This window comes from Mytilus edulis, chromosome 12 (assembly GCF_963676685.1).
Source record: "Mytilus edulis chromosome 12, xbMytEdul2.2, whole genome shotgun sequence".
NCBI classification, from domain to species: domain Eukaryota; kingdom Metazoa; phylum Mollusca; class Bivalvia; order Mytilida; family Mytilidae; genus Mytilus; species Mytilus edulis.
The window spans coordinates 1236719-1247200 of record NC_092355.1 but is presented as its reverse complement, the minus strand read 5'-3'; the positions used below and the strand labels follow the sequence as shown (position 1 = coordinate 1247200).

Here is a 10482-nt window from a genome sequence, read left to right as displayed (position 1 = left end):
AAACCAGTTCGACGCTAGTTTCATAAATAAAGGCAACAGTAGTATACACTACTGGACGAAAAAACAACTGTCCATACCAGTAACAGTCGTTGTACGACTGTTTTAGTCTGTAAAAGACAAGTAATGACTGTCAAATCTGACATATTTCGTTGCAACAGTTCATTTATGTCTGTCCCAACTTTTCTACGGGTTGTGAAAGTCAAAAAATGCTACCAGCAGTCATTTCAGAACTGTTGCAGTGGTTTACGGTGTTGTCACAGTCAAAATCTATTTATTACAGTCTTTCTAATAGTTGTGGCAGTTGCATAATGTCCGTCACAACCTTTTAATAGTTGGGACAGTTAAAATTTGTTTGTGTCAACTTTTCAGACGTTGATTCAGTCAAAAAATGTTTGTCACATCGTTTTTAGAGTTGGGACAGTCGTTAAATGTTTGTTACAACTTTCTAAAGGTTGGCACAGTCATTAAATGTTTATTACAACTTATAAAAGGTTGACACAGTCGTTAAATGTTTAAAACAAACACTTCATAGGTTGATACAGTCGGTAAATGTTTTAATACAAATATTTTAGCGTAACGGTAGTCCATCAGTGTAAAAAAAAATCACGTCTCACCCGGCTCTCAAGATTTGATTTTGTTGTGAAATAGTCCATTACTTATACTATTATCGTCTATCGTGCGATTGTAAACTTGTTTTGCTGTTTATTCACTTATTTTGCGATCGTTGTTTGTCTTTTGTCGTTTTCCATTTATTGCCGTAGCATTGTCCGTTCATTTTTGACAGTCATGTGCGTTTGACTTTAAATAATCCTTTTGATATCCTTACTTTTTATTTTATAATATCTGTTTTATAACATTTTCGTTCATAACTGGTTTTAAAAACCAGAAGCTTTCGTTTAAAATAGAGTTTTAATATTATTGCAGAAGAATGAGAAGATGATAATGGATTCATTCAAATTCATATTTGATAAATTCTGCGCAATAGAAAAATGTACAAGGGTGTACCTGAAATAAATTTAAAGATTATGACTAAGTTACCAATATTGTACAGCATAATAAACCCGTTTTAATTCGAATTACACCAAGAGGGACATTTCCGATGATTAAAAAAATAATTAGTAAAATCTGTCAAGTTTCATTAAAAACGGAAAACAATTCTTCACCGTAAACGATTTATCCACTTTAATTTTTTGTCGGCTAAAAAACAAAAAAACCGGGACCTCAGGTCGGCAAACTATATTTTTACACAGGTAACTACAGATGTTAGACCACATGTTCAATAATCTGAGCTGGAAAATACAATCGGTGAGTAGAAATTATCAATATTTTAAAGCATGTCTATCGAATAATCATGGATTCATAATTTTGAAGGGAAAATGTGCACATTTGTCGGCTTACAGACCTTACAATGTGTTCTCATTGGCGGATCCAAAAGGGGGGGGGTTCCAAGGGTTCGAACCTCCTTTGTTTTGGCCGCTCAATGCATTTAAATGGGGACATATAGTTGGACCCCCCCTCCCCCTGTTTCGTTCTGGGTTGCCCCCCCCCCCTTTTTTAGAATGGCTGGATCCGCCACTGCTCCTACGGAATCTATATTGAGATACTCCGATAGGCTATATATAGCTTTGAATCGACGTTCTATATTACCACACTCGTGCATAGTTGCATGTTCCAGGGAAAATATAAGCTTTGAGCCACCTTTAAGCTTCAATGTTAAAGTTGTGCTTCATAATAAATCATTGAAAGTCATGAAGGACACCGTCCCCCCCCCCCTATTATCATGTGTATGTCATTTATTCCCTTAATTATTTTGCATACATCACCCTGAGTGGAATACATAAAAGGTTACTCTATATCTTCCCCTTTTTTGTGGGAATAATTTGGTCGATTATATAGGGAATCACTCAAGCATGACTGGATCCGTGCTCTAAGGGCAGTCAGGGGCCCTGTCCCTTATGAAAAGTTCTGGATCTGCCACTGACCATGCTGACCTATACATCATGTAGTGTACATATTGTATGTTAATGTATTGCTAACTCGGCAGTCGGGTCATAAATTTGCATGAAATACTTGTCACTGGACATTTTATAACCAACAACCAACCGATCTTTACATGTACGTATCCATATAAATGTGTTTCTTATCATGCTTATGCTGGATTACTAGTATTTCCCTAGTTTTGCTTTATCAGCTGATAGTTTTTGTTCTATTTAGAATGCATTGTGACGTCACGATTTCGATAAAAAAAAAAATGCATAGTACAAACACATATGATTTGATCATAAAATGTTAAGAAAATTATTAACTTTAAAATTAAATAGTGACTTATTTAGCAAGTGTCCATTTTCATTTAGATTTTAAATAATTCTCAAATCATGGACAACAAAACATTAATATATTTGATAATAGCATGCATATGCCAGGCATTGAAAGTGAATAAATATTTTTAAAATGGTTTAAAATAGCATTAATCATCAAAATAAAACAATATTATTAAATTAATGTTCCTGAAACAAGGCACAGAGTCATAAACAGTTGCCATTTAAATACAGTTGATTAAACAAATTGTGCTAATTCAATTAGTAATTGTTTTATCATGTACTACATTGTTTAAAAAACACATATTAAAAGAGCAAAGCTAGCATCATAATTTTATTCTTTTTAGATTTAACATAGAATTTATATTAAATCACTATAATTTGTTAATACTTTGAACCCAAACTATATATTTTCATGTGAAATTTTTATATAAATTGTGCCCTGTTAGCATTGTTTTTCAAAATTCATTTGTGCCATACATGTTATCTAACTTACAAGAAGTAACATTCAATGGTCATTATATTTATTCCGCAATGATTAAGGACCTTCTAATCATAAGTCATATATATTTTTCGACACGCATTAAATTGTGTTTTGGTTACTTTATTGTTGCCCAGGGCTTTCCATTGAAATTGAAGTAGAAGGCTCAATTAAAATTATAGGCGGCTGTAACATGCGTTCGGCGAAGCCGGACGCCCACCAAGCTGTAAGCTTGGTGCCTTACGGCAGGGGGTCTGGGGGCCGCTGAAGGCCCCCAGAAGCTCTGGCATAAATAGAGCAAAATCCTGCATTCTCGCAATCTCCTGGCACCTAATTTCATCTTTCAAATGACCATTTTTTTTATGTATGAAATTAAAGAAAGAAAAAAAAAACTCAAAGAAATTTCATTTTTTTTTATGTTAGTTTTTTTATTTTCATTACCTTATGCTTAAAATTCATTTACTTTCATCTGGTTTGTTAGAAATCTTGATCGATTTATTTTGCATAACTACGTGGATTTGTAAACAAATTACCCCCCCCCCCCTTTTCTCTCTAAAGACTGTTACGCGTATTTAAATCATACAATTATTTCTCAAGCATTGACAGAAAATTGATATATCCTCTGATTTTCTCTTTTTTTTGTTTTTGTAAACTGTTCAATAAGTCGGATACATAAATCATTTGGAAATGTTATTTATTTGAGGTCGAGTCGAATATATTCTACTTTCGTTTTTGACCTTGATTCTCTGAACACCACGTGGGCTTTGAAAAAATGAACTTCAAAAGATACTGTTTTACAGATTCTGAACAATATGATCTACTACACTTTCTTTAATTTGACTAATATTATTCCATAACATAAGATTGTCATCCTATCTGATTGTTTTCACGTTTAATCAAGCCAAAAAAAAACCAACGAGTTAATTACCATCGGAACGTCTCTATTGTTATCATTCAAAGACCACCATAACAAGAGAACGTCTCTCTTGTTATCTTTGAAAAGAAACGATGCATTCTGACTTTAAATAGACAACCAATCAGTGACCTGAATTCATGTGAACTATATTTAGCCCAAGGTAAACACTGACTTTTCATCCTTGTTTATCGTGACCGCGACTTTGCGACAATACGTCTCTCGGCTGCCTGTAAACATTTGAAAAAGATATTTTTTTTCTTTTTGAATTTATATTTTTGTCAGTGAAGTAGCCGGCACTTGAAGCCACCGTAAGCGGCGGATTTCCGCCGGCTACCGGCTTCAATGGAAAGCCCTGCATACAGATAGATTTTTTTGTTATGTTTTCCTGACATATTGAATGTTTACATAAAATAATTATCATGATTATGTAAAAAATGCAAAAAATCTGCAGTCGTATGTGAATGCACATGATCAAAGGAGATGTGGGATATATCAATGATGCATCAACCCAACAGTTTAATAGGCAAGTACTTGCCTATTAAACTGTTGGGTTGATGCATCATTGATATATCCCACATGTCGTATGTGAATGCACATGATCAAAGGAGATGTGGGATATATCAATGATGCATCAACCCAACAGTTTAATAGGCAAGTACTTGCCTATTAAACTGTTGGGTTGATGCATCATTGATATATCCCACATCTCCTTTGATCATGTGCATTCACATACGACTGCAGATTTTTTGCATTTTTTACATAATCATGATAATTATTTTATGTAAACATTCAATATGTCAGGAAAACATAACAAAAAAATCTATCTGTATGCATATTTTTTTTATGTTAACATGGTATAAACTTTTTTAAAGTATTTTATGAAGCTCAAAATATTTTTTATAGATATAGTATTATCCAGTAAGTTCTCATAAAATTTACTGTGTTAACTGCATTGTATGTGTTGTATCTACTAATTTAGTCTAAAACAAAATTTTTTAATTCAAATTCAAAATTAACAATTAAAATATTTGTATTTACTGAATATGACCATGCAAATGTGACATTAAAATAGGTAATAATCAGGATGTTAACACTGGATATGCGATAGGTAATAATCAGAAATTCTTATATACATGATCTAGCTAATATACAAATTAAGGCACAATAGTTTATTGCCCTGGGGGATGATATTTAATCTGTCATTGGTATAAAGATACAATTTTATAATAATGTTCACAAATTATCATGATTAAAATTGTCCTCTTCAAAATTTTGATAACTTTTTCAAAACAAATTATAATTTAAGAAAAATATGAAACGGCAGGATATATATTAGTTTGGATATTAAAATGCAAATTTTAAAAGTAATCTGAATATTGATTTATTAAAATAAAATTGGGTAAATAACTAAATTAAATAAAAAAGTGAGCTGCAAAGCATTATTTAATGCAAGCTGTTATAACAAATGAATAAGTAAAAAGTATTCAGGGTAACACAAAAGATGTAAAAATTATTAAACTCAAGGATTTAAAACATTAACTGGGATGGTTAAGTCTTGGAACAATATTTTTACATCACAAAGGTTTATTCATTATATGCACTGGACAAAGGTAAAGTCAATATCATCTACATGTATATAGTAACAGGGCATTTATTTATTTTATTTTTTCGTTCCTTAAACTTTTCTTTGTCATGTTTGTAGTATCAATATATTTCATATTAAATCATAAACATAATTAAAATAAACAAAAGAAATAACCTGTTGTGTTTTAGAGAGGAATAACTCTGTCCATGATGTCTGACTTTAAAGAATTGATGAAAAAAAGTATGGTGTGAGCCTCAATGAGCCAGTAACCCTTCAATGAAAGTACACAATCACACTTAACAAATCATTAATGCAGGAAAAAGACAACACTATATAGAATTTAGACCCCCTTAAAAGATTTATTTTTCTTGTTAATAGGGACTTGAAAATAGAATTGTATTAGTGCTAGAATTTTTTGGTCAATCAAATGAGAAGTGCTAGTTTTATCTAGGTAAATACAGTTATTGTAATTAACTTTCTTATTATTGCACAATGTATATACATGTAGTATTATATATTTACAGGGATGATTCCACTATATAGTTTAGGGCCGCTTAGCGGCCCTTAAATTGGCCAGCGGCCCAAAAAAATGTACATGAAATTGAATTCCCAATTCAGGAAAATAAAATAAAAATCGATATTTCCGGAAAAGTTTCTGTCACCGATTAAGGTAACTATAATTTTTCATAGTTTGTTGTCAAAACGTTTTAAAATCCGGATAAGAATGCTGTTTACGATCGCATCTTAGTAACAATGATTTAATTATGTCAACATGTGGGAAACAATTTTAGCAGCCGAATACAATTGATTATTATGTTATGGGAGTATTGGATCTTGTAAAAGCAGATCGCCCAGCAGGTTAATAAAAATGGGTGTCAAAGCAGACCTCGACAGAGAGCAAATTCAAATTTTGATATAACATTGATGGATAAGGTTTAATGGACGCTGATCTCGTAAAAGCAGATCGCCCAGCAGAGCCGGTTATATAATATGATGAAAACTTGTTTTGTAACAGAAATTATTTCCTCAAAAGACAAAAGTTTGAGCGTTTTTTGAAAATAATGTTGATGATAGACTATTCATGATATACGATGTCATCATTATTGAACTATTTCAAAAGTTTTGAAGATGATCCAAATAATTTTAAAGAACACCCTACTAAAAATAATCAGTGGAATTCCACTGAAATCCCACATAAATCTCACTTGGGAATTCCACTGGTTCCCACTGGAATTCCACTTGACAATTTTGTCGGGATTTTTAGAAGATTCTAGTGGAATCTCAGTGGAATCTCAGTGATATTTTTAAAATCCCACTTGGATTCCAGTGGAATCTCAGTGATATTTTTTCAAAAATCCCACTTGGATTCCAGTGGAATCTCAGTGATATTTTTAAAATCCCAGTGTGATTCTGGGCAATTTCCACTGAAATTTCAATGGGATCCCAATGAAATTTCAATAATTCCAGTGGGATTTTAATGCAAACCCAGAGAAATTTAAATGGATTCTTCAACACTACATGTTGTATGTGTAGTGAAATTATTTTAAATTCCAGTGAAAACAGCAGATCAATCACGTTATTTTTTCATGTCTTAAATAGTTTATTGTCTTTTTTTTGGAAATGCAAGTGAAGTGTATAGTTTATTCTTTACTTTGATTTGTATTGGTCTTTTATTTTACTCTAACATCATAGGCCCATATTTACATGTATGTCTTGCCATTTTTAAAATCTCAAATTTGATCCACAATCATGATAATTGAGTACATATGTACTAATTAAGTTTTAAAAGATAATACTTTTTGCTTTTTTTGAAAAGATGTCTCTATATATATTAAATTATTACAGTCATACTACAGATCTCCAATTTTGTGACAATATTGAAGAGATTGTCTTAAAGATATATTAGTCATGTGTCATACTGTGACAATCCAATAGTAATTATGTATATGCAAAAAATGCATGGTCTTATAGTTATTTTCTTGATCCTACATGGTCACAATTTATTTGAAGGAAATGATAGTTTCATAATTTTCAAAAAGGTTGAAATACTTATTCATAATTTGTACTTTCCAGAAGATTTAATCCAAAAAATATGAAAACATCAATCTTCACAAATCTAATAGTCATGTCATCAAAAAAATACATCTTCACTTTTTAATATCAATAGAATATAACTTTTGCTCTTTTAAATTTTAGTCCACAACTCTACATCCATGGTAAAATTCATATTTTGGTCAAGATAAATAAGACATCTTTTCTTGTAATGGCTGCAAGTTCAAATTTTGAATCTGACCAGTGTTGGGGTTGTATCTATAGGGAGTTGTTTGATTCCTTGCAATGTTTTCCTAATCATACTATTAAATTACCTAAATCTTAAATATCTGATATATATAATAATAAATAAATGATATTTACCAACTTTTATCTATTATTTTTATATTTTGAACTGTAGAAATTTAAGAGAAATATACAAAGACATGTGGTCTCCTTCATTGGGCCCCATTGAGTGTGTACATATCATTTCCTGTCCATTTCACAGAGGCAAATTGAAAACAGATGGGCACATAACATTTCTATTACTAATTGATAAGAAAGAGACTGCTTGGAAATAATATTTGTGTATAATCATGATATAATACGTAACTAAATATAGAGATAGACTTAATAATTAATTGTACTTGAAAATAAATAAATTTTAATTACCTGCAACTCCTTTGTTGAAAAATTCAAAATTAAATTGTCTTAAATACTGAAATAAGTATATATATTCTAGTCACTTAATACATGTTTAAATGTACATATATAAATAGCAACACATAACATTTTTCAGGTCCATCATCATTTAATTATCAGCTAAATTCATTGAATTTTTTTATAATGAAAATTCTACAAGTCCAACATCCCACTGGAATTATATATTTATAAAAGACAAATTCCAGTGGGATAATTAGGAATGACAAAGTTCAAATTTCCACTGGAAAATATAGAAATAATCCAGTGGAAATGCCACTGAGATACCATCGGGATAAACTTCCCACTGGGATTCCACTGACACTCCAAAACATTCCAGTGGGATTCCACTGGATTTTTTTCTCCCACTGGGATTCAAGTGAATCCCAATGGTATCCCACTGGAATCCCAAGTACATTTTCAGTAGGGCACTGGTTCAATGCTTTAAATATCTTATCAATTAAGTATATGAACTTTTGTAATTGCTTTTCTGAATTCGACAATTGACCAGTTCAATTTTAAATCCAATTTGAATTAAGGTAAATTTATAGAGATGACCTGCTGTTGAAAAAATACCCGATGAATGATTTTTTTCAGTGGTTTATGTTAGCTGAAATATATGTTTTTGTAATAGGCCTAGGTAACTATAGCTAAGGTGATAGACTAGTGCATCATGTTCAATGATATTCATGTAATAACAGTAGCCCAACCAGAATTATTCAAATGTTACAACTTACATGAACATCAGTGCACAGGTTAAACTTAATAATATACATTTTCTGCTTTTCAGGAAAATAATGTTATTTAGTCTTAGATTTTATGCTTAAAAAATTCCCAATTAGAATAAAAATTCCCAATTTGATGTTCAAGGGACCCATTTGAAAACACCTGGAATCATCCCTGATTTATTATTAGTTAAACATTTACTGTACTTGAGTCTAAATGTATATTTTATTTTGTAGAATCATACTGAATATGTATTGGTTTGACCATGATTCCCACTTTAATAGAATACGACACCTGCTAGTACATGTGCACTTTGTTGCATAGAAAATATAGATGTCACTGAGTCGCTGTATAGCTGCAAATTGTGAAACAATGGATTAATTCATTATTTAATGCTAGTTATCTATTGTTTTTGGAAATTATGAATATGGCGTGCAGCATTATTCCATGATGATAATGTGATGTTCTGATTAAATTGGACAAAAAGAAAATTGTGCCTTGTACAAATAGGAAAATTACAAATTGTATTAAAGGAGGACCACATTACTGGAGGACTAATTACCTTGGATTATCATGATCAATTGTGAATTTGGAATAACAAAATTTCGTAGTTGCAGTGAATATTAATAGTGCAATCATACATGTACATTATTTCTGAATTCCATGAATACCCAGGATAACTATTCATTTGAAATAGCAATTTGGAATAATGAAAATGCATAGTTTCAGTGAATACTACTAATAATAGTGCATCATATCTGAATTCATGAATACTTTTAATTAGTGGATAATCAGTCATTTTAATATAATAACAATATGGATAATGTGAATTTCTAGTTTCAGTGAAATTAACAAAACAGTACATGTATATCACATCTGAAGTTTATGTTGGCATTGCAATTGTTAACTACCGCCAGCATGTCCAGGGTGTGTAAAGAGATCTTAACCAACTATGAGGGTCTCTTGCAGTCCGTGTCAATTGTTTAGAGTCAAATGACTGCTTGCTGTACTTAAATTATTAAAGTCTGAATTAGAATTAAATAAAAATCTTAATTAGCATGATTAGTCATGTTAGTGGCCAAGTGTTCATGGTTTTTGAAACAAATAAACCATGCACGTACATTAAAGTATAATTTTATTATCCCTCCTGCAACAAAAGTCGAAGTACATGCATGCAAGCCAAGAAATATGTATTACAATCTGGCAGTGGCTACAGCGTACCGTTTTGTATTTAAGCTTCACCAGATACATTTAAGAAGCTGAAATGCCTGGATACTTCCTTTAAAATGTTATGAAGTTTCTGTTATTGATTTGTTCATTGCACTTCACCTAGTTTTCATGGTACACTACATGTACATGTAACTGTTTACAAAAAAATATTACTGTTTGAACAGTCACAGTGAAATACACTTGAAGTCTTAAATGTATAACGTATGTATATTAATTGAGTTACTGGATTAATTGTTATGGTATCTTGAAAGGTGTACATGTCTCAGTGTCTGTCAGGCAGGTTTGGCCTGATCCTGACTTCATTTCATGGATCAGTGATTAAGGTTACTTCAGTTACATGTAATTTGTCAAGTTTGTTTCTCACACATGTTTAAAAATACTACAAGCAGTAGGAAAAGTAGGTCAACTATATTTGGTTTATGAAATGAGTGTAAGGTGAATATGTCTAATTGCAAGACTTACATCAGACTTTGACCCCAATGAAAATGTCATGGTT

At 31.4% G+C, this 10482-nt stretch overlaps 1 long non-coding RNA gene across 1 annotated transcript; it reads left to right on the top strand.

The window, feature by feature from the left end:
- Positions 1 to 337: 337 nt before the first annotated feature.
- On the top strand, positions 338 to 9813 carry LOC139499386 (uncharacterized). Its single transcript, XR_011658178.1, has 2 exons — positions 338 to 1305; positions 8993 to 9813. It is a non-coding gene; the product is annotated as an uncharacterized lncRNA (long non-coding RNA).
- The last annotated feature ends 669 nt before the right edge of the window (positions 9814 to 10482 follow it).